Raw genomic sequence first — 24,469 nt, 5'->3', positions numbered from 1 at the left:
AGGACATTATTATCCTAATTTCTCCAAGTCAGACAGGTAAAGAATTGTAGCACTAACAATTATAACTTCTGCATCAAGCATAAGTCAAACAGCAAGTCCTAAAGTGTACCTGGGTTTCTGTTCATGAGCACAGAGTGAGCTAAAACAAATATGACTGTCTCACATTCCCATAAGCTCTTTGCTTTGTAGCAAAAGACCTAAAACTAAATGTGAACTTGTGCAGTCTGGCCCCCTGGGTCTGGCCAATTCCCTGAAGAGATCTCCCACATTTTCATGCACACCTGTGCTGATACACCTATTTGGATGATTAAATAATATCAATGAGCACAATGAAGGCAGAAACCCAGTCTGGTTTCCGTTGTGTCTCCAGCATTCAGCACAGAGTATGTCACATAATCACTATTCAAGCTACAGATTCATTGAATGAATTAACAAATGACAAGATCACTATGCCCATTCAAACTTTCTCATCTTGTTGGCTGGTGTCCCTAGATACAATCCCAAGTACACCTGCATTGGATTCAGGACAAAAATCCTTTGGTAATCTAAGCAGCCTTGTCCCCACTGAGAAAATGATAAACCTGAACAAAAGCTGAGGCTTGAAGAATCAAACATGGCTTTTGAACAGTCAACAGAGATTTTCACAGTGTGCTATTACTTTTTTCCCCTTTGGAAAATTAGCAATCTGCTATTGCCCAAGTAGGAGGTCTGCAATGGAGAGAAATGGCCAGGGACTGGGCAGGGGGCCATGATGAATAGCAGGGCATAGGATCAATTGACAACTTATGAGCCCATCCTCAGAGTGCCCCCACCAGGCTGGATTTGAATTGGTCAAATCTTCCCCAACAGCAGGCATCCCCCTTCTGTGTGGGAAACTGATGGAGTCCCGTGCTTGCAGCTGCCTGCCAACTCACACCCAGGCTTTGTTGGCCCGGGTACCAGGAAGTCTTAGTTTCTTAAAGGCAAGCAACCTGCTGTTTAAACTTATGTTGGCCTTCAACTGCCACAAAGACGATCTGCTGAAAGGTTTCTTTCAAGTAGAAATGAAAAGGAAACATCTTAAATGAACCCAGCTGTTTGTTTCAGTTCTCATTTTTTAACTAGTTGAGTCAAGCACATTAATTTTCAAGGGGAAATAAAGGTTACAAATGTGTACAGCCCAGGGTTCTGATTTGGGGAGGGAAATTGAATCAAATAACCAACAAGTCATTTCTGGGTGAGAGTCCCCATCTCTTCAGATTTTTATTGGGAAGTGATGAAGCCCTCCTTCCAGTGGACTGACGAATGAAGAGGAAGTGATTTTCCCTCCTCTCTGGAGCAAGTGCTCCCTTAGAAACTAGAGGTCGAGAAAACCCTGGGGGGACCTCTCTTTGTTCATTACTCTCCCATGTTTTTGGTTTTGGTCACTGGACTGTGAAGGAAAGTAGAAATGTCTTTTTCATACTGTAGAAAATTCTAGATCAACAATATTTTTTAAAATGCAGATTCCCAGGTTTCCTAATAGGAGATCTTACTGTAGTAGGTTTAGGATGAGAGCCAGGAACCTGCATTTTCAACACACTTGGCATCGAGCTCTGGGTGTGAAAGACATCCCTCTAAACAGCTGTCAGAGCATTTCCCTGTCTTGCTGATGTCATGGCACATGTTAGAAATGAGCCTTTGCACTGCACACTGGAATGAAGAAATGTAGTTTATTTTTTAAGGTTAACTGAGGTAACAAGGGGAGGAAAATTCCTGGATTACCATGGTAATTCTACCATAATCAAATGAATTTTGCAGAGAAGAAGCAAATATGGACTTTGCTAGAAGCTGGGACTCTACCCTCTTCCCCACACTGCACCCCCATCACAGGCGTCTATACCCACAACCACCTGCCAGCGAAGCTCTCTCGAATTACTGGCTGAAGCGCTACTAAGGCTGAGGCTGGGTCACGGATGGGTGGGGGCCCCCCGCAAGGATGATGGTCAGTGAGCTATATGTGGCCAAGAATACCCAGGTGTCACTGTGCTTCAGTGATTCTCAATCCAACGGCTTTGTACCCTCCTCCAAGTACCTCCTCTCTTCTATGCCATGGGACATTTAGCAATGTCTGCAGAGATTTTGATTGTTGCTACTGGAATCTATGAGTAAAGGATATGCATGTGTGCTAAGTCGCTTCAGTTGCATCTGACTCTGTGTGACCCTATGGACCATGGCCTGCCAGGCTCCTCTGACCATGAGATCCTCCAGGCAAGAATACTGGGGTGGGTTGCCATGCTCTCCTCCAGGGGATCTTCCCAACCCAGGGATTAAATCCACATCTATTATGTCTCCTGCATTGGCAGGCAGGTTCTTTACTAGTGCCCCCTAGGAAGCCTGAGTAGAGGCCAGAGATGCTATTCACACATTCTACCATGTACACACTAGCTCTCCACAGGAAGAATTATTCAGCCTCAAATGCCCACCTTGATGGGGTTAAGAAACTCTGCCCTCCATGAACACTCACTGAGAGAAGAGATCATGTTCAAAAGAAGAACATTTTTGTCTGTGAATGACAGGGTCTGGCCAAAGGAACCAGACTTCGTTAAGGTGAAGTCTGGAAAGACACACATATTTAAAATATTCTCTACTGGTAATTGTTTGGCCTTTTGACTTGGTGACTCTGACAATCTAACTACGTACAAACCATTCCCGCTAGAACCTGGACACATCAGCCCTCAGAGCAAAATGCAGAGCCATCACAGTGGAGGTAGAAGTGTAATGACTTTTTTTTTTTGGAAACAGCATCACCTTGTCTTCCACACAAAGGCACGGAAGGACTAAAACTGATTGTAAAGAGTGTCGCTGTTGTTGAGCTGTGTGCTCAGTTGTGTCTGACTCTGCAATCCCACAGACAGTCACTCTACCAGGCTCCTCTGTCCATGGGATTTTCCAGGCAAGAATACTGGATCGAACCCACATCTCTTGCGTCTTCTGCATTGGCAGGTGGATTCTTTTCCACTGCATCACCTGGGAAGCCTCATATATTCTTTTCCCCCTGTTTTCCTGAGATATAATTGACACATAACATTGTATTCATTTACAGAATAGAACATAATGATTATATATATAATCATTATGTATATATATATGTATGCACACATATACATTGCAAATGATCACCAGAGTAGGTCTTAGTTAACATCGTCACTTTGTTAACATCAGAAAAACATGTTGTTTTTCCTTGTGATGAGAAGTTTTAAGATCTACTCCCTTAGCCGTTTCCAAATATATGACGTGTGTGCTTACTCATCCAGCTGTGTCCTACTCTTCACAACCCCATAGACTGTAGCCGGCCAGGCTCCTCTGCTCATGGGATTCTCCAGGCAATAATACTGGAGTGAGTTGCCATTTCCTTCTCCAGGGGATCCTCCTGACCCAGAGATTGAACCCAGGTCTCCAGGGCAGGCAGATTCTTTACCATCTAAGTCACCAGGGAAGCCCCCAAATTTACCATACAGTTTTATTAACCATGGTCTCCACATTGTATGTAACGTTCTCAGAACTTACTTACTTTGTAACTGGAAGTTTGTACCTTAAGATACCGTCACCTTTCCCCCCTACCTTCCTTTCTTCCTCTCTGGCAACCAACAGTCCTCTGTTTCTAGGAGTTTGGTTTTTTTTAGATTCCACATATAAATGAAATCATACAGTACTAGTCTTAAAAACGTGTATCCTTTGTCCTGCCTTATAACCTACTATTTATTCCATGCTAGTCAATCCTTCTGAAGGACATTATGGAATTTCTTGTTTTCAGAGTGAAGAAATAATGGCCACCAAAAGATTTTCTAAAAGAGGAAATTCACTAATAAGAACAGAAACCTATTTTCACAAGAAAAAGCAAATATATTCAATTAGATGTAGAATTTCCAAATCTAAGTCTCCACCTCTGACCCCTATGCATCTTTTGGGGTACCTCTGTCCACCTGAGTCCTCAGGTTTGGAGAGACTAGTAAAATTCCCAGCCACACATCTTCCCACGATGGGCAGCCTAGGGGCTCGGGCAGACTACATTGCATACAAGCTTCTTTGATAGGACCACCCAAGACAGGGCTAGACCAGCTTGCAGGGGGATTTCCTTCCAGCGTGAAAGCAAATGGAGGCGAACAGAAGACCTTCAGTCCCTGGGCTCATCCACATCCCTTCCACCCTAAGAAGATGGAAGAAGAAAAGGAAAACTTTGCTTCTGACCTTTTCCTCCACGTCCATTTCCCTTTTTAACCCCTCAAGCCAGAAGATGCAGGATAAATTTTTGCTTCCCTTTCCCAAGAGTGGTTCTTCCTCTGCTATACCCACACCAGAAGGACAGCCTGTATTCCTTCTTCTTCCCCACTTCCATCTCAAGGCTAAACTTAAGGACATGGAGTTGGGGAAAGAGAACCCACAGAGTACCTCAGATGAGAGATGATTTTTAATATCACACCCATTATGTTAGATAGGATTATCACTTTTTTACTTCTGAGAAAAGGAGGGTCAAAAGGACATAGTTACCTAGTTAGTTGGTAGTGAAGGCAGGATTCAAACTCAGTTCTTTTTCATCAGACCTGTTTTCTTCCTGTTACATCTATGGAAAAACACCATTGGGAGGATTCAAGTCCACCTCTCACTAGCTGTGTGACCTCTCTATCCCTCAGTTTTCTTATCTACAAAGTGTAAACAATTATAATAATGCCTGCTTCCTGGGAATGTTATAAAGATCAACCGAGTTAATATATGACAAGTGGAAAGCATAATGCAAATATCAGAAGGAATTATTATTGTGATAAATTCTGCAACTATCACATTGGTGATAAGAGAATTTGCTTTCACTTATAGGTAATGCTGGAGGCTTTTTTTCTACTGCTTTTAGAAATTACGCTGCCTAATTAAAACCTCCATTAACTGTATTAGTCTCTGGAGTCACTATCCAAAGAGATTTGCTGTCACAACTCTGCCTTATAGACTCAAATCTAAGTGTTTGTTAAAAAAAAAAAAAAAGTATGTTGTTCCTAATAGCTTCGGGTGAACTGGGTTAGTCACTATATAGTGTATACATGCTCAGTCATGTCCTACTCTTTTCAACCCCATGGACTGTAGCCCTTCAGGCTCCTCTGTCTATGGGATAATCCAGGCAAGAAAACTGGTGCAGGTTGCCGTTTCCTACTCCAGGGGATCTTCTTGACTCAGAGATTGAACCCAGGTCTCCTGAATTGGCAGTAGAGTCTTTACCAGTCAGCCACCATGTTCCTCTATCCACAGAATTTTACAGGCAAGAATAACTGGAATGGGTGGCCATTCCCTTCTCCAGGGAATCTTCCCAACTGAGAGATCAATCCCATTGCAGTCTCTTCATTGCAGGCAGATTCTTTACCATCTGAGACACGAGGGAAGCCCCTAGTCACTACAACTACCCCTAGAAACATATGTCATAAAATATTGTCTCTGTGAATATAGTGTGAGTTTTCTTAAAAGGAGATTTCCTTTTCCATTAGACTTTATTAAGTCTATTATTAGGGCTTCCCAGGTGGTGCTAATGGTAAAGAACCCGCCTGCCAAGGCAGGAGATCCAACAGACATGGGTTCAATCCCTGGGTTGGGAAAACCCCCTGGAGGAGGGCATGGCAACCCACCCCAGTATTCTTGCCTGCAGAATCCCCATGGACAGAGGAGCCTGGCAGGCCACAGTCAGTAGCGTCTCAAAGAGTCAGACATGACTGAAGCGACTTAGCACAGTACAGTCTATTATTAACAGAATTTTGTATTACCCTAGGATGGGCTTCCCTGGGTAAAGAATCTTCCTGCACTATAAGAGACCTGGATTTGATCTCTTGGGTTGGGAAGATCTCCTGGAGAAGAGAATGGCAACCCACTCCAGTATTCTTGCCTGGAGAATTCCGTGGACAGAGGAGCCTGGTGGACGACAGTCCATGGGGTCACAAAGAGTCTGATACAACTGAGCAACAAACTCTCACACTTTCAGGGTGTGCCATCACCTAAATTCCCTGGGAAAACTGAGCTAGCAGCCTTATTATTATACCTCTCTCTCCTTTTGTATTTATCGTCTATATTACATGGTCAGTACTTGGGTCATCGGCACTACATCCCACAGTGCATACCTGATAAGCACTCTCTCCCCTTTTCCCAGCCATTCTATTAATAGGACACCTTTTTACCAAGGAAAACCCTTTTCAGGTGGTTAGGAATCCCCAAAGAACCAGATTCTCTTCCAAAAGAGCCTGACTTGGGGACAAGCATATGCAGAACCTGGAGAATAAGCATCTTTCTTTCCAGGGACTTTTCTGCTATAGCTTTCCAAGGAGACATCTCCAAGGAGTTCTTAAACAGTCAGGTATGAGTCTTGATATCTGGAAGCTACCTTGTCAAGTACCTGGGAAACTGGGGAACATCTGCCCAAGGAATGAAGTCAAGCAGAGACAAGGTGAGACAGAAAGATGAAACCAGAGCCCTGACAACAGCATCTAGGTTTCTAGAATCTGCCGGTCTTAAAGCCCGTGACTTCCCAATTATGTGTCAACAAATTCCTTCCCTCTTTGTTTTGTTATGATTTGAGTTGAGTTTCTGTTGCTTACACCTGAAAGCATGCTAATTCACCGTCCGATTGAACGTTTGATTTTTATTTTTACAAAAGTGATATACATGGATGACATCATGTAGTATGTGACATCACAGATATAACTACCATATGTGCATACTAAGTTGCTTCGGTCATGTCCAACTCTCTGCAAACCCCATGGACTACAGCCAGCCAGGATCCTCTGTCCATGGGATTCTCCAAGCCATAACACTGGAGTGGGTTACCAGTGCCCTCCTCCAGGGGACCTTCCCAACCCAGGGATTGAACCTGTGTCTCCTGCATCTCCTGAGTTGCAGGAAGCTAACTACTATAGTCAGTGGGACACAACCAACGATGGCGGTCTCAATGGTTGGAGGACTCCACAGCTCGTCTCCTACTGAAGAAGAGTCACAGCCCAGAGGATTGTTATTGATGAGCCTCCTCTCCCCTCCTCCCTTTAACTCTCACAGAGGCTGACACGGGTTTCCTCTTAGATTTTCTGTAATACATGGCATTTTAACAGTTCAGTGGAACTGGGGGACCTGGGTCCTTGTTCCTATATCCTTGTGTGATATTGGAAAAATCACTTATTCTCTCAGCTTCATATTCACCACCTACCAAATTAGAGTGGTGGACTAATCTTAAAAAATCACTATTAATCTTATGAAATTATGATGATTCTTACATCCTAGTTATCCCTTGAATTTGCTTCATCTTCCCACACAAATTACAAACTCTTTATATGCAGAAATAACATATTAAACTTCTTTTGTGTCTTCAGCATGTTTGGTTTTATATCACTCAGAATATTTTGGCAGGCCAGATTAAATGTTTATGAAATAAAATCACTGTTTTATTAATAAAACAATTGACAGTAAAGTGGTGAGAAAGTACAGGAATCCTTCATTTCTTTCAGAGAAAATGGAGTTGAGAAACCCAGAAACTTCTAGTTATTAATACTAGAGTAAAATCTCCCAGACTGGCAGTAATAGTTGAAGCAGAAACCCCAACAAAAATATGAAAATGTAATAGGGAATACGTGTAATTCTATGGCTGATTCATATCAATGTATGACAAAACCCACTGAAATGTTGTGAAGTAATTAGCCTCCAACTAATAAAAAATAAAAATAAAAAAAATATGAAAATGTAAACTACAGAAGAATAATCAAGGCTAATACTTTCTTAGCACAAGTTACTTAAACATTTTTTTAACTGTACTTATTTTTCTTCATTATAGAGTTAGGAACACTTTTTTTTTTAAGTTTGAAATAAATTTTTTAAGAAAAATCTTTTATAATAGTTTTATGCAGAAAAAATTAAACATTTTAATTTGGTCTATTTTTTTCAATCTTTAGGTAAAAATTGACTATTTTTTTAGTCCTCAACTAGGTAGCAAATGGTATGCCCTACAATTTCTATTTCACTTAAATTTAGGAACAATTTTTCATATCATTGGCCTTTGAAGTCATGATTTTCAATAATTAAAAACATTTCACCATGTAAACAAACCATAACTGAATTTCAACTCCTACAGCTCCTACAAAGAAGCATTAAAGTCATTTCTAATTTTACCTTTGGAGCGTTATAAATAACACTCCAATAAGCGTTCTAATATACAAATCTTTATGTGTATCAACTACATATGATTATACTAATGATTATGATCATGATGTATGATGATTAGTTTATTAAATGCATTTACTCAAATAAAAAAAACCTGAGATATTTAATGGCCAAAGTTCGAAACAGGTTTCACAGCCAATGCAGATACCGTTTCTATGCTGTTTCTTGTAAAGAACCTAATTTAAAGCCAAGTGTAGAACATTAGGGTTCTATTTAGTCAAGGTGATTTTGAGAGACATCTGTGCTACATTCTTTGTCATGTCCTGCAGAATCCGGTAGAAATATCCTCAGGAATAAATGCTTTAGAGGTTCAAAAGTGGGCTGTCTGCCCAATATTCATTCTCACAGAAGTTTCCCCATTTGATTTTACTATTATGTGACATGAATAAATATTTCACATGATAACTTGAGGTATAACTTACTAGGCACTTTCACATACACTATTTGATTCCTACATCAACTGTCATAGCAGGAATATTTTATCTCATTTCTAGCTGAAGTAGCTGAGGATCAGCATTATCTTTCGGAAAAGTAAACCTGTGTCAAGCCCTGTCCCCTCAGTTTGAAAGTCTCTAAGATGGGACATTGTATTAGATGTATTCTTACCTTCACAATAAAGCCCTCCATAGTAAAAGCACTCTTCAGCAAGCAATCTAAGACCTTCCCCCACTGACTCCAAGCTCTCCCTCTCCACCCTCTTCTCCCACCTTATCAACTTCTCATCTCTCAATCCATCTATGCATCTCCCTGCGGGCCCTTCCTCATACCCTGAAGGCCTCTCCCTCCCCCACCTGGTAAACTACACTCATCCTCTTAGACTGTTTCAAATGGTACTTTGCAAGAAGGCATTTGCAAGAAATGCTCTTGAAGGCATTTATTTTTAATTCAGAATCGAGGTCCTCTATTTGTATTGAGCCCCTTTTACCAAGCTTACTGCATCATCTGTATAGTATATTTGATTTTATGTGCTTTTCTCCAACTCAACAAAGCCCCATTTGCAGCAAAAATCACTTCTTATTTATGTCTATAATCCCAGTAGCTAGGACACTGCTTGGTGCTTTGTTGAATGAATGAGTTCAGCGAAGAGCTCAGATCCTTCTCGCCTATTGATGCAGTCTAAGTATTCAGTGGAATCACTCAAATCATGAGAATAAAAACATTTGGAGAAAAGCAGTGATGGAAAAATATAAACATCTTGAGTATTTTGATTGCATGTTCCTGCCCTTCATCTAAAGTTTTATAATTTGAAGCAAAGCTGCATTTTATAATTAATTCTTAAAGAAATTTTAAGATAGAAAAGGCTAAATATACTGAAGAATAATTTCACTTGGCACGTGGTAGAAAAGTCCTTGTCTGGAAACCATGATGCTTGGTTTTTGTCTTGTTTTGGCCACTGTCTAGCAATGAATGAGTGAATTGACAGACACAGCACCTTTCTAAGCTTGACTTCATCATCTAAGAATAAAGGATCAGGATTAGGTGACTCTAACCCTATTTCACCTCTCTTAATTAATTATGAAAACACTCTGATGTGTCCACATAAAACTGATAAGTATATTATTTTATAATTTTGTTTTCTCATAATTCTTGGTCACTAAATTTTCACTAAAATTACCTAATTCAAGTCTGTTAAAGGCTTTTCTGTATCAGAGGGGGAAAAATAAAGACTTCACAGGGTCTCACTCTGAATTCTCTAAAGTAGTTCCCTCTGTCCAGAACAGGAACCTAAGGCTTTCAGCTTAGATGTGTGTGAAATAGATCAGGTATGGCTCAAATTCAGAGGTGCTTCTCCTATGAGAAAGGACAAATAATCCTTGTGTTTTAGTCAGACTTGCCAAGTGAGTCTATTACAACAGAGCCAATTATAGTCTAAATTAGCTTAGGAGCTGCCCAGAACTCTGATCTATTAGTAACATTAAATCATCATAGAATAAAATTAAATATGCAACATAACTGAAGAAATGAAAATTGTCTCCACCGGAATTGAAGTAGACAGTGCATTTATGGGAGGAAAGAGAAAATCACCCATCAAGTATTTTTGCTGAAAACCCAAGAGGCACACCATCTGTCGGCCTCATCATTGCACTAAGTCAGCAGTAGGCAGTTACCTGAGATCAGCAGAGTCAGACAGCTGACATTCTGAAAGATAACAGTACCATCAGCCCTCCATAGTCTTGGGTTCCACATCCCAGGTTCAACAAACTGTGAATCAAAAATATTCCCCCTAAAATTTCACTGCAAGGAGATCCAACCAGTCCATCCTAAAGGAGGTCAGTCCTGGGTGTTCATTGGAAGGACTGATGCTGAAGCTAAAACTACAGTACTTTGCCCACCTCATGCGAAGAGCTGACTCATTGGGAAAGACCCTGATGCTGGGGGGGATTGCGGGCAGGAGGAGAAGGGGACGACAGAGGATGAGATGGCTGGATGGCATCACCGACTCTATGGGCATGAGTTTGAGTAAACTCCGGGAGCTGGTGATGGACAGGGAGGCCTGGCGTGCTGCGATTCATGGGGTCGCAAAGAGTCGGACACGACTGAGCAACTGAACTGAACTGAAAATTTCAGAAAGTTCCAGAAAGCAAAACTTGATTTTGCTATGTTCAGCAACTATTGGTATAGCACTTAAAATGTATTAGGTATCATAATAATCTAGAGGTGATTTAAACTATATGGGAGGATTGCATAGATTTTAACCAAATCCCACGCCATTTTATAAAAGGGAATCTAGAACCCACAGATTTTGGTATCCTCAAAGGTCATAGAACAAATTCCCTGTGGATCCCAAGGAGCAACTGTACATGATGTTGCACTCTTTACAGAAATGACTCGTTCATTCTAATATTGCCCTTTTGGACAATTTACTATGCCCTCAAGTAGTCACCTGGTTGAAAGAATAGCATGTAATTTGTCACAAACATTAAATAAGACATATAGCTTTCATAAATGTCAGATTAGTTCCTCCATATGTGACAGTTACTTTTATGTGTTGGTTGATTATGCTATGGTGTCCAGTTGTTTGGTCAAGCACCAGTCTAAATGTTGCTGTGAGGGTATCTTTTAGATGTGATTAACGTTTATGACCAACCTAGACAGCATATTAAAAAACAGACATTACTTTACCAACAAAGATCCGTCTAGTCAAAGCTGTGGTTTTTCCAGTGGTCATGTATGGATATTAGAGTTGAACTATCAAGAAAGCTGAGTGCTGAAGAATTGATGCTTTTGAACTGTGGTGTTGGAGAAGACTCTTGAGAGTCCCTTGGACTGCAAGGAGATCCAACCAGTCCATCCTAAAGGAGATCAGTCCTGAATATTCATTGGAAGGACTGATATTGGAGCTAAAACTCCAATACTTTGGCCACCTGATGAGAAGAACTGACTCATTTGAAAAGATTGAAGGCAGGAGGAGAAGAGGATAACAGAGGATGAAATGGCTGGATGGCATCACTGACTCGATGGACATGAGTTTGAGCAAGCTTTGGGAGTTGGTGATGGACAGGGAAGCCTGGTGTGTTGCCGTCCATGGGGTCACAAAGAGTCATACACAACTGAGCGGCTGAACTGAATTGAATGTTTTAAAGGGTAGACTTTGACTGAAGGTGGCTCAGACAGTAAAGAATCTGCCTGCAATACAGGAAACCTGGATTCAATCCCTGGGTTGGGAAGATCTCCTAGAGAAGGGAATGGCAACCCACTTCAGTATTCTTGCCTGCAGAATTCCATAGACCGAGGGGCCTGGTGGGCTACCATCCATGGTGTCACAAAGAGTCAGACATGACTGAGCAGCTAACACTTCCTTCCTTTGAGTGAAGCAGGTTACTCTCCATGATAGGAGTGGGCCTCAGCCAATCAAAGGCCTTAAGAGCAAAGACTGAGGTTTCCCAAAGAAGGGAGGAAGAAATTTAACCTTAAGACTACAACATAGAAACCCTACCTAAGTTTCCAGACTGCAGATTTTAGACTCGAAACTTCAATGCCAACTCTCTGAATTCCCTGCCTACCAACTTGCCCTATAGATTTCACACTTGCCAGCCTTCACATTTGTTGTGATTGTTCAGTCAGTCAGTCATGGCCAACTCTTTGCAACCCCGTGGACTGCAGCACGCCAGGCTTCCCTGTCCTTCACCATCCCCTGGAGTTTGCTCAAACTCATGTCCATTGAATTGGTGATTCGTAAACCAGTTCTTTAGAATAAATCTCTCTTTCTCTCTACTTCTCCATATGTGGGTGTGTGTATGTATATATCTTATTGATTATGTTTCTCTGGAGAACCCTAGTACACTATATCTCTAACCAAATTCAGTTGGAACTTAAATTCAAAGTGTGCCCACTTGCTGAGACATTAAACTCTCCACCAGTGAAGGAGTATGGGGTGAAGGGTGGAAAGGCAAGATCAGGGGCACCAACTCTGCTTGAGGATCGGGCTTTAAGGCTAATTCTGTGGAGAAGAAGTAGCTCCTAGGTATGGTCCCTAGGTGTTAGGATAATCCATGCATCTCTGTCCAAGAGATAATTATCGTCCCCAATGAGCACTTTCCCTAGGTCAGGCACAATTCCAAGCTCTTTACAAATGCTAACTCATTAATCAGGACAGCAGCCCAAGGGCAGTAGGAATATTTGTATCCTGTAACACATTTGAGGAAAGTGAGTCTTAAGGACCCTGACCTAATTGTGGACCCAGAGCCTAGCCCTAGATCGTCAGACTCCAGAAATTAGCCTCTTAACCAGGATGCTAAACTGTTTCCACAAAAAAGAAACAAGGTATGCTGAAAGATCAACTGAAGAAAAACATAACCATTTTAATGGCAAAGAAATTAGGATGTGCAATGAATCTTCTCATAATTGGAATCAGAGCTTAGCTAGTTTGGTCTGAAGGCTTTAACATTCCAACTTTAGTGCTCTTGGCCTTCTCATTGATTAAGAGCGGCCAGGAGTAATGAAGGGGAAAGAAAATGACACTTATTGAGTGTCTGCTGTGTGACAATTATTTTACATAAATTTTCTCATTTAATTCTGACAACACTTCTATGGGAGTGGTGGGGGGACATACTATTACTCCATTTTTCAGATGAGAAATCTGAAACATAAAGAGATGCAGTAATTTGCTCCAGGATGAACCTGTTGGTATAGCATATCTGAAGTTCAAAAGCAGGTCCCCTGATCTTAGTTTATACATTTTTCAATCACTGCACTGCCAACCTCCTATAAACAAAATGTGCAGAAGAGCACAGTTAGTCATTTACTAGTTGTAGTTAGCAGTCAGAAGTCTAAATGTGGTATATTTTGGTATAAATGTCTTTGTGCTTATCCTTTTTGGAATTTACTCAGCTTCTGAGATCTATAGATTTATGGGTTTTGCCAAATCTGGGGGCTTTTCGACTATTATTTCTTTGAGTGCTTTTTCAGTCTCACTCTTTCTCTCCTCTTCTCCCAAACCTCCAAAATAACAAATGTTAAATCTTTTGTTGTAGCCCCATAGATCCCTGAGAATTAGAGCTTTTTCCCAATCTATTTTCTCTCTTGCTCACATTGGGAGATTTTTACTGTTCTTTCTTCCAGTTCATTGATTCTTCTAACTCTTCCATTTTCTGTTGAAGCCATACACTGAGTTTTTTATTTATTTTATATAAATATTATATTTTATATTTTTATTATATTTTTTGCTTACAAAATTTCCACTTGGTTCTTATTTACAACTTCTCTTGCATTGTTGAGGCTTTTATTTCTTTTCTGAGGTTTCATTTTTTATTTGTTTCAAGTGTGTTCATAACTGCTTACTGAAGCATTTTTTGATGACTGCATTTTTCGTCATTAATTCTAAAATTTCTGACATCTTAATGTTGGCATCTATTATGTGATGATAGCACCTTCCTAAATTTATTTGTTGAAGTCTCAACCTCCAGCACCTCAGAATGTAACTGTATTTGGAAATAGGACTTTAAGGAAGTAATTAATGTTAAATGAGGTTTTATAGGTGGCCCTAATCCATGTGACTGTATTTAGAAATAGGGTCTTCAAAGAGGTGATTGTCCTGCTCTTTGCAACTCCATGGACTGTAGCCCCCCAGGCTCCTCTGTCCATGGAATTTTCTGAGCAAGAAGAATTTTGGAGTGGGTTGCCATTTCCTTCTCCAGGGGATCTTCTCAACCCAGGGATGGAACCCAGGTCTCCTGCATCTCCTGCATTGGCAGGCAATTCTTTGCCACTGTTCCACCTGGGAAAGGCTAATAGAGTGGAGCCTTAATCTAATATGATGGCATCCTTACATGATGAGGACACAAGAAGTGTATGTGCATAAAGTAAAGGCCATGTGAGGATACAACCAGAAGATGACCATGTGCAAACCAAAGAGAGAACTGTCAAGAGAAACCAAACCTGCCATCACTTTGATCTTGGACTTCTAGCCTCCAGAATTCTGAGAAATATCTGTTTTTTAAGCCACCCAGTCTCTGAGATTTTGTTATGGCAGCCCTAGAAAAATACCGTATCTATTTATTGTCTTTTTTCATTGTTTGAGATCGTCCTAGTTCTTGATATAATGAGTGATTATGGATTGAAACCCATTCATCTTGGGTATTATATTATGAGACTCCAGCCCTTACTTAAGCTTTCTGTTTTAGCTGGCTTTCATTGACACCATTCCAGCATAGGAAGGTAGGCACCACCTCCAGGTGGGGGAATAAGTTCAAGTTCCCCACTTGGTCTGCGTTAAAGGTGAGGAGCCTCTTCATCACTGCTGGCCACAGCCAGGAGATCCACGTACCCACCCAGTCTCCAGGGATACTTCCCTGGCTGGCAAGGTTGGACTGCTTCGATTCTGCTCCCCTTGTGGCTTCCACTAACACCACAGGGAAGGGAGTGGCCCTGCCACTGCTGGACATTGAAGAAAGGCCTGCCTCTCCAGTAAACATTCTCTTCCCTATGGGGCTGGGTAGAGGTCCAGGCCCTCCACTGGCCATTACTGACACTGCGAAGAAGGGGTCTTGTACTAAAGTGGATGAAAGCCCTTTTTCTTTCATCAGCATTCTCTGACACCATCCTAGCAGGGGAGCTGACACCTTATAGCCTAACAGAGGTAGAGTCTAGACTCCCCACTCAACCTGATGGATGATGGGTGGGTAGGGGTGAGGCTGAAGTAGAATAATTATTGTCTAAAAGTTTTTGTTTTGCTAGGCTGCTCCTCTCCTTATTCTTTGGCTAGAAAGAGCAGACTTTTGTCAGGGCTTTTTTTTTTTATTTTTTGGGGGTTAATCTACACTCAGGGCTTTTCTGGGTGATGGATCTTTCTGCTCCTGGTCTGAGATACATGAAACTAAAAGAAAATCCAAAGAACTCAGCATGTATCTTTCTTTCCTGTGTCCCGAGGTCCCTAGGCAGTATGCCTTCTTTCCACATTTCAGAGTCTGCTTCTGTTTCCTATAAATATCATATCCAGGACTTTTAGTTGTACTTTCAAGAGAAATAGGGAGAAATGTGCCTCTTCCATCTTTCTGAAAGCAAAAATTTTGACTCATTTTTGAGCACCCAAAAAGCCAATTTGTCTAAACATTTTACAAATAACTTTAAGTGAAAGAGTTGTCAGTTCAATTCAGTCCCTCAGTCACATCCAACTCTTTACGACCCCATGGACTACAGCACGCCAGGCCTCCCTGTCCATCACCAACTCCAGGAGTTTAGTCAAACTCATGTCCATTCAGTCAGTGATGCCATCCAACCATCTCATCCTCTGTCATCCCCTTCTCCTCCTGCCCCCAATCCCTCCCAGCATCAGGGTCTTTTCCAGTGAGTCAGTTCTTCGCATTAGGTGGCCAAAGTATTGGAGTTTCAGCTTCAACATCAGTTCTTCCAATGAATATTTAAGACTGATTTCCTTTAGGATAGACTGCCTGGATCTCCTTGCAGTCCAAAGGACTCTCAAGAGTTGTCTCCAGCACCACAGTTCAAAAGCAATTATTTGGTGTTCAGCTTTCTTTATAGTCCCACTCTCACATCCATACATGACCACTGGAAAAACCATAGCCTTAACTAGACGGACCTTTGTTGACAAAGTAATGTCTCTGTCTAGGTTGTCATAATTTTCCTTTCAAGGAGTAAGCGTCTTTTAATTTCATGGCTGCAAGCACCATCTGCAGTGATTTTGGAGCCCCCCAAAATAAAGTCTGACACTGTTTCCCCATCTATTTCCCATGAAGGGATGAAACCAGATGCCATGATCTTAGTTTTCTGAATGTTGAGCTTTAAGCCAACTTTTTCACTCTCCTCTTTCACTTTCATCAAGAGGCTCTTTAGTTCTTCTTCACTTTCTTCCATAAGGGTGGTGTCATCTGCATATCTGAGATTATTGATATTTCTCCTGGCAATCTTGATTCCAGCATTTCTCATGATGTACTCTGCATATAAGTTAAATAAGCAGGGTGACAATATACAGCCTTGATGTACTCCTTTTCCTATTTGGAACCAGTCTGTTGTCCTATGTCCAGTTCTTTTTTTTTTTCCATTTATTTTTATCAGCTGTTGCTTCCTCATCTGCATACAGATTTCTCAAGAGGCAGGTCAGGAGGTCTGGTATTCCCATGGCTTGAAGACTTTTCCACAGTTTGTGGTGATCCACACAGTCAAAGGCTTTGGCATAGTCAATAAAGCAGAAATAGATATTTTCCTGGAACTCTCTTGCTTTTTTGATAATCCAACATATGTTGGCAATTTGATCTCTGGTTCCTCTGCCTTTTCTAAAACCATCTTGAACATCTGGAAGTTCAAGGTTCACATACTGTTGAAGCCTGCTTTGGAGAATTTTGAGCATTACTAGCACGTGAAATGAGTGCAATTGTGCAATAGAGTTGTCACAATAATCTTAAAAACATTTCTCTATCAACTAGAGAGTATTTTCACCTAATTTAGAACCAGCTTACTATGATCTTTCTGAATCTCTCTCTCCCTTTTCCTTTTCTGTTCACTAATCTTCCCCCTTTCCATCTAGAGCAAACCAACAAATCATCTTGCCCACCTTTCCCCAAAATTTTAGTGACATTTATTGAGCCTTGTGGCTCAGCTGGTAAAGAATCTGCCTGTAATGTGGGAGACCTGGGTTTGATCCCTGGGTTGCGAAGAGTCCCCTGGAGAAGAGAAAGGCTACCCACTCCAGTATTGATCTGGCCTGGAGTCTGGCCTGGAGAATTCCATGGACTGTATAGTCCATGGCGTCACAAAGAGTCGGACACAGTTGAGCAACATTCACTTTCTCTGAGAGCCTGCCATGTCCCCAGAGATGCAGAAGGTGCTTGGCTAAAATCTTCCTTCAGTCCTGAGCAGAGGGAAAGCTGCTCAGGCATTTCTACCTTACTGTTTATTAAGTGATACTGACTAGTTCCTAAATTAAGTCACTGATAATGATTCTTTTCAGATTCATTTCATATTATCCTCTAAAATATTTCCATCTTAGAAGAGACCGCTGTGTGTTCTAAAAGATCAGTCATTCGAAGTCATCTTTAGAAAAATAACAACAAAATGAGATTTGTGCTCTCTGCTTTCTCTGCTTAAGTGATATGACTGAAGTGATGGATGAAGCCAGTTGTGCTCCGAAACATCCTTCTCCTTTATTCCCTTCACAGTACTCAGCACCCCCTGAAAGATTTTACCTATTTTTTTTGCTTATCCACAGTCTTGCTACCACACAAAGCAGCAGCTAGACAGCTCTCCCGTCAGCAGTCACTTCCCAGGGGTAAGACTGCGCTGCACTGAGATTTACATGCCAAATTCAGTATGCTGACCCAGCAAATCCGTCCACTAAGGCACTCCACCTTCTTCCACCACAGACATGGGCTAGCTCATCAGAAACCTCCCCAGAAAGGTGTATTTCAGAGTTTGGGGAAAATACTCTTTATACTTCTGTCATTAAACTGTCTGGGGCTATAGACAGTTCAACAGTTACACAGTCTATAGACAGTTTTACAGTTTAACAGGCTATAGACAATTTTGTCATTAAACTGGCTGGGGCTATAGACATGACTGAGCATCTAAGTACAGGCAGATAACCATCTTGCTTGACAGGTAGAGAGACCCATTAAGGGAGGAAATGACAGAAAAAAGAAGAAAAAAAAAATTGTTCCGTTGTGTCCGACTCTTTGCAACACCACGGGCTATAGCCGGCCAGGCTCCTCTGCCCATGGAATTCTCCTGATCAAGAAAACTAGAGTGGGTTGCCATTCCCTCCTCCAGGCACTCTTCCCAACCCAGAGATCAAACCCAGGTCTCTTCCAGTGCAGGCGGACTCTTTACTGCCTGAGCCACCATGGAAGCCCAAGCCCTGGTTACACCGTTGAAGCACCTGGATGTAGCCATGCCTGAAGCCATATTCAGTGGAAGCACGCGGGCTGCGACGGACCGCGCAGAAGCGCGACCGAGAGGAGCTACCCCACATCCAAGGAGCAGCGGCTGCGCGGGCACAGGAGGGCCGAGAGGAGCTACTCCACGTTCAATCAAGAGGGGCGGCCGTGAGGAGATACCCCTCCTCCAAGGTAAGGAGCAGCGGCTGCGCGGGCACAGGAGGGCCGAGAGGAGCTACTCCACGTTCAATCAAGAGGGGCGGCCGTGAGGAGATACCCCTCCTCCAAGGTAAGGAGCAGCGGCTGCGCTTTGCTGGAGCAGCCGCGAAGAGATACCCACCTCCAAGCTAAGAGAAACCCAAGTAAGACGGTAGGTGCTGCGAGAGGGCATCAGAGGGCAGACACACTAAAACCATAATCACAGAAAACTAGCCAATCTGATCATAGGACCACAGTCTTGTCTAACTCAGTGAAACTAAGCCATGGCGTGTGGGGCCACCCAAGATGGCCGGGTCATGGTGGAGAGGTCTGACAGAATGTGGTCCACTGGAGAAGGGAATGGCAAACCACTTCAGTATTCTTGGCTTGAGAACCCCATGAACAGTATGAAAAGGCAAAATGATAGGATACTGAAAGAGAAACTCCCTAGGTCGGTAGGTGCCCAATATGCTACTGGAGATCAGTGGAGAAATAACTTCAGAAATAATGAAGGGATGGAGACAAAATAAAAACAATACCCAGTTGTGGATGGGACTGGTGATAGAAGCAACGTCCGATGCTGTAAAGAGCAATATTGCTTAGGAACCTGGAATGTTAGGTCCATGAATCAAGGCAAATTGGAAATGGGCAAACAGGAGATGGAAAGACTGAACATCAACATTCTAGGAATCAGCGAACTAAATGGACTGGAATGGGTGAATTTAACTCAGATGACCATTATATCTACTACTGTGGGCAAAAATCCCTTAGAAGAAATGGAGTAGCCATCATAGTCAACAAAAGAGTCCTAAATGCAGTATTTGGATGCAATCTCAAAAATGACAGAATGATCTCTGTTTGTTTCCAAGGCAAACCATTCAATATCACAGTAATCCAAGCCTATGCCCCAGCGAGTAACACTGAAGAAGCTGAAGTTGAACGGTTCTATGAAGTATGAAGACCTACAAGACCTTTTAGAACTAACACCCAAAAAAGATGTCCTTTCCATTATAGGGGACTGGAATGCAAAAGTAGGAAGTCAAGAAACACCTGGAGTAACAGGCAAATTTGGCCTTGGAGTACAGAATGAAGCAGGGCAAAGGCTAATATAGTTTTGCCAAGAGAACGCACTGGTCATAGCAAACACCCTCTTCCAACAACACAAGAGAAGACTCTACACATGGACATCACTAGATGGCCAACACCGAAATCAGATTGATTATATTCTTTGCAGCCAAAGATGGAGACGCTCTATATAGTCAGCAAAAACAAGACCGGGAGCTGACTGTGGCTCAGATCATGAACTCCTTATTGCCAAATTCAGACTGAAATTGAAGAAAGTGGAGAAAACCACTACACCATTCAGGTATGACCTAAATCAAATCCCTTACGACTATACAGTAGAAGTGAGAAATAGATTTAAGGGACTAGAGCTGATAGACACAGTGCCTGATGAACTATGGACAGAGGTTCATGACATTGTACAGGAGACAGGGATCAAGACCATTCCCATGGATAAGAAATGCAAAAAGGCAAAATGATTGTCTGAGGAGGCCTTACAAATAGCTGTGAAAAGAAGAGAAGCAAAAAGCAAAGGAGAAAAGGGAAGATATTCCCATTTGAATGCAGAGTTACAAAGGCTAGCAAGGAGTGATAAGAAAGCCTTCCTCAGTGATCAGTGCAAAGAAATAGAGGAAAACAACAGAATGGGAAAGACTAGAGATCTCTTCAAAAAAATTAGGGATACCAAGGGGACATTTCATGCAAAGATGAGCTCAATAAAGGACAGAAACGGTATGGACCCAACAGAAGCAGAATATATTAAGAAGAGGTGGCAAGAATACACAGAAGAACTGTACAGAAAAGATCTTCATGACCCAGATAATCACGATGGTGTGATCACTCACCTAGAGCCAGACATCCTGGAATGTGAAGTCAAGTGGGCCTTAGGAAGCATCACTACGAATAAAGCTAGTGGAGGTGATGGAATTCCAGTTGAGCTACTTCAAATCCTGAAAGATGATGCCATGAAAGTTCTGCACTCAATATGCCAGCAAATTTGGAAAATTCAGCAGTGGCCACAGGACTGGGAAAGGTCAGTTTTCATTCCAATCCCAAAGAATGCTCAAACTACTGCACAATTCCACTCATCTCACACGCTAGTAAAGTAATGCTCAAAATTCTCCAAACTGGGCTTCAGCAATACATGAACCATGAACTTCCAGATGTTCAAGCTGGTTTTAGAAAAGGCAGAGGAACCAGCGATCAAATTGCCAACATCCGCTGGATGATCGAAAAAGCAAGAAAGTTCCAGAAAAACACCTATTTCTGCTTTATTGACTATGCCAAAGCCTTTGATTGTGTGGATCACAATAAACTGGAAAATTCTGAAAGAGATGGGAATACCAGATCGCCTGACCTGCCTCTTGAGAAACCTATATGCAGGTCAGGAAGCAACAGTTAGAACTGGACATGGAACAACACAATGGTTCCAAATAGGAAAAGGAGTACATCAAGGCTGTATATTGTCACCCTGCTTATTTATCTTATATGCAGAGTACATCACGTGAAATGCCAGGCTGGATGAAGCACAAGGTGTAATCAAGATTGCCTCAAGAAATATCAATAACCTCATATATGCAGATGACACCATCCCTATGGCAGAAAGTGACGAGGAAATAAAAAGCCTTTTGATAAAAGTGAAAGAGGAGAGTGAAAATGTTGGCTTAAAACTCAACATTCAGAAAACTAAGATTATGGCATCTGGACCCATCACTTCATGGGAAATAGATTGAGAAATGGTGGAAACAGTGTCAGACTTTATTTTGGTGGGCTCCAAAATCACTGTAGATGGTGATTGCAGCCATGAAATTAAAAGACGCTTATTCCTTGGAAGGAAAGTTATGACCAACCTAGACAGCATATTAAAAAGCAGAAACATTACTTTGCCAACAAAGGTCCATCTAGTCAAGGCTATGGTTTTTCCAGTGGTCATGTATGGATGTGAGAGTTGGACTGTGAAGAAAGCTGAGTGCTGAAAAACTGATGCTTTTGAACTGTGGTGTTGGAGAAGACTCTCGAGAGTCCCTTGGACTGCAAGGAAACCCAACCAGTCCATCCTAAAGAAAATCAGTCCTGTATATTCATTGGAAGGACTGATGCTGAAGCTGAAACTCCAGTACTTTGCCCACCTGATGGGAAGAGTTGACTCATTGGAAAAGACCCTGATGCTGGGAGGGATTGGGGGCAGAAGGACAAGGGGATGACAGAGGATGAGATGGCTGGATGGCATCACTGACTCGATGGACATGAGTTTGCGTGGACTCTGGGAGTTAGTGATGGACAGGGAGGCCTGGTGTGCTGCGATTCATGGAGTCACAAAGAGTCGGACACGACTAAGCAACTGAACTGAACTGAACTGAAGCCATATTCATCCTCAAGAGTCACAGAATTCTTAACTTGGCATGAGCCAGATTTCAGTCACTGTCAGCCAAAAGCATCTTGACTCGCTCATAAATATTTTCACCGTGATTGTAATATAAAAAACATCAAGTGAGATTTATGGTTTGGCACATTCAAAATCTATGCAAATTGGAAAGGAGGCAGCAGCGGAAGGGGATGCCATAGAGTTCAGTCGGTCATGTGTCTCACTGACAGGACCACGCTCACTCTTCCTGACAGTACGCTCTGGGTTTCTGTATCCTTACACTCACATCTGCAGGAGGCACTTGATGTGTGGGACTGAGGACCAGGCAATGTTGGGAAAGCAGTGCCGTTAGTTGGTCTAGTAGCAAGTGTCAAGCCAGGCTCAGTCACATGGTGAAACCTTACAGACATAATTTTAGTTCCCGGGAACAAGTGTGAGAGAGAAGTTCTTTGGAAGATAAGGAAAGGAATGTTCTTGGAAGAATTGAAAATTAATGTAGCTTGATGGAAAAAAACAAAAAAGCTCAGTTGGCACTCAAATCAGTTTGAGTGCATCTTTACAAGCAATAGAAACTGTATCTAGCTAAATTAGGCAGAAAGAGGATTCATTACAATGGTGTTGAATGACTCATAGAATCTCTGGTTAAGCCAGAGAAGCAGGCTTGGGGGCATTCAGACAAGGCCACCTGCCAAATTACAAGGTAAACCTGCTCCAGAGAAGATGCCAAGCACTGCTTGTGTCTCAGACGCTACCAGCTGCAGATAGTATATGGAGCCACCACTGTCCCAGCGTGTGTTATATATGGCTTCTGCTTCTTTATGTCACTAGCTTCCAAAGCAACATCTGTGTGACTTTCGGGGCATCGATGGGGTTGGAAGTACGGGGCAGGCAGTGGAATAGGACTGGCAGAGACAAGCTCATCCCTAGCTGAAAGGGACACTGCAAAAGTGGACATAGGCACTGTCACCTTCTATCACAGCACATGAACTCAGCAAAATAATGCGGAGTATTCTCAGATACAAGGACATTCAAATGATGGGTGGCCAAGAATAATGGCAAACATACCAGCTGCATTAAAGTTCCATGTGGGCAGTGATGAAGGGTGTAGGCTTTGGAATACGACGGCCTACATTCAAGTTCAGAGTCTGATACTTTCTTGCTCTTTAATTTCTCTAAGCCTCATTTTACTTATCTGAAAACGGAGATAAGAATAGAACCTAGCCCAGAGCTGGTGTCTGGATTGAGACAGGCAATGCTCACATGAGGAGCAATTTATCATCCTGAGAATGCCCGGCCAGTCCCCTTCTTCATCTGCTAAAGGAGATTCTGCTGTTGGCCTCTCAGTTTATTTTGCTCCCATATTCTCCAAGGAATGCTTGTTATTGTCCAAGCTGTCCCTCGAGCTTTTGTGATACAGAATTGGGATAGAAGGTCAGGAGGAATATAACTAAGATGTGCCTATGCTAGGACAAAGGCAAAAGAAGAAATTTTCAAGAATTTTGGAGAAGAGAGAGACTAGAGATATGGTGATACTAGAAAAGTGGATAGGAGGGAAAGAGCATTTTAATAATATTGCCTTTAAAAAGATAGACAGGGGACTTCCCAGGTGGTCCAGTGGTTAAGACCCCATGCTTCCAATGCAGGGAGCACGGAGTGTCATTCCTGGTTGGAGAACTAAGATCCCACATGCTATGTAGTGTGGCCAAAAAAAAAAATAAATAAAAATAAAAACATAAATAGATGGAAAATCTTATACACATAATCATACATATTGTATATAATCTCTTATGGTATTGAGGAAATTCTAGTCATGAGTATAGTAATTTTACAATTATATTGTGATGGCAGACCATGTTTCTTTTAGGTAACACTGCCTTAAGCGTGAATTAAGTGGACCCTAGAGTCATCAAGAAGGAAACTGAAATACAAATAAAACACTTAGCATAGTGCTTGGCATGTAGTAAGTTGCTGTATATAAGATAGATGCTGTTATTGTCAGAACTGTACCAAACAGTCAGAGAAAGAGTGACATGATGCAAGCAGTCACTTGAGCTATTGAACCAGAACTTCATAAAATCCTCTGAGGGAGAACAGGATTGATGCCAAACCTCGAGGCAGTACTGAGCTGAATCTGCTGACAGCTGACTGCCATGCCTTCATCCTTGTCTTCCATCTTCCACCTAGAAAACAAAACCCTTTGTTATGAGCTGAACTGTGCCCCCTGCCCTCTCCCATTTCCGCGCTGAAGTCCCAACCCTCAGAAGCTCAGAATGTGACTTAGTCAAAGCTAGAGCCTTCAATGCAGTAATTAAGGTAGAAT

The sequence above is a fragment of the Cervus canadensis genome, chromosome 33 (assembly GCF_019320065.1).
Source record: "Cervus canadensis isolate Bull #8, Minnesota chromosome 33, ASM1932006v1, whole genome shotgun sequence".
Taxonomy (NCBI): Eukaryota; Metazoa; Chordata; class Mammalia; order Artiodactyla; family Cervidae; genus Cervus; species Cervus canadensis.
The sequence above is the reverse complement of the archived record's forward strand: the minus strand, read 5'-3'. Positions refer to the sequence as shown.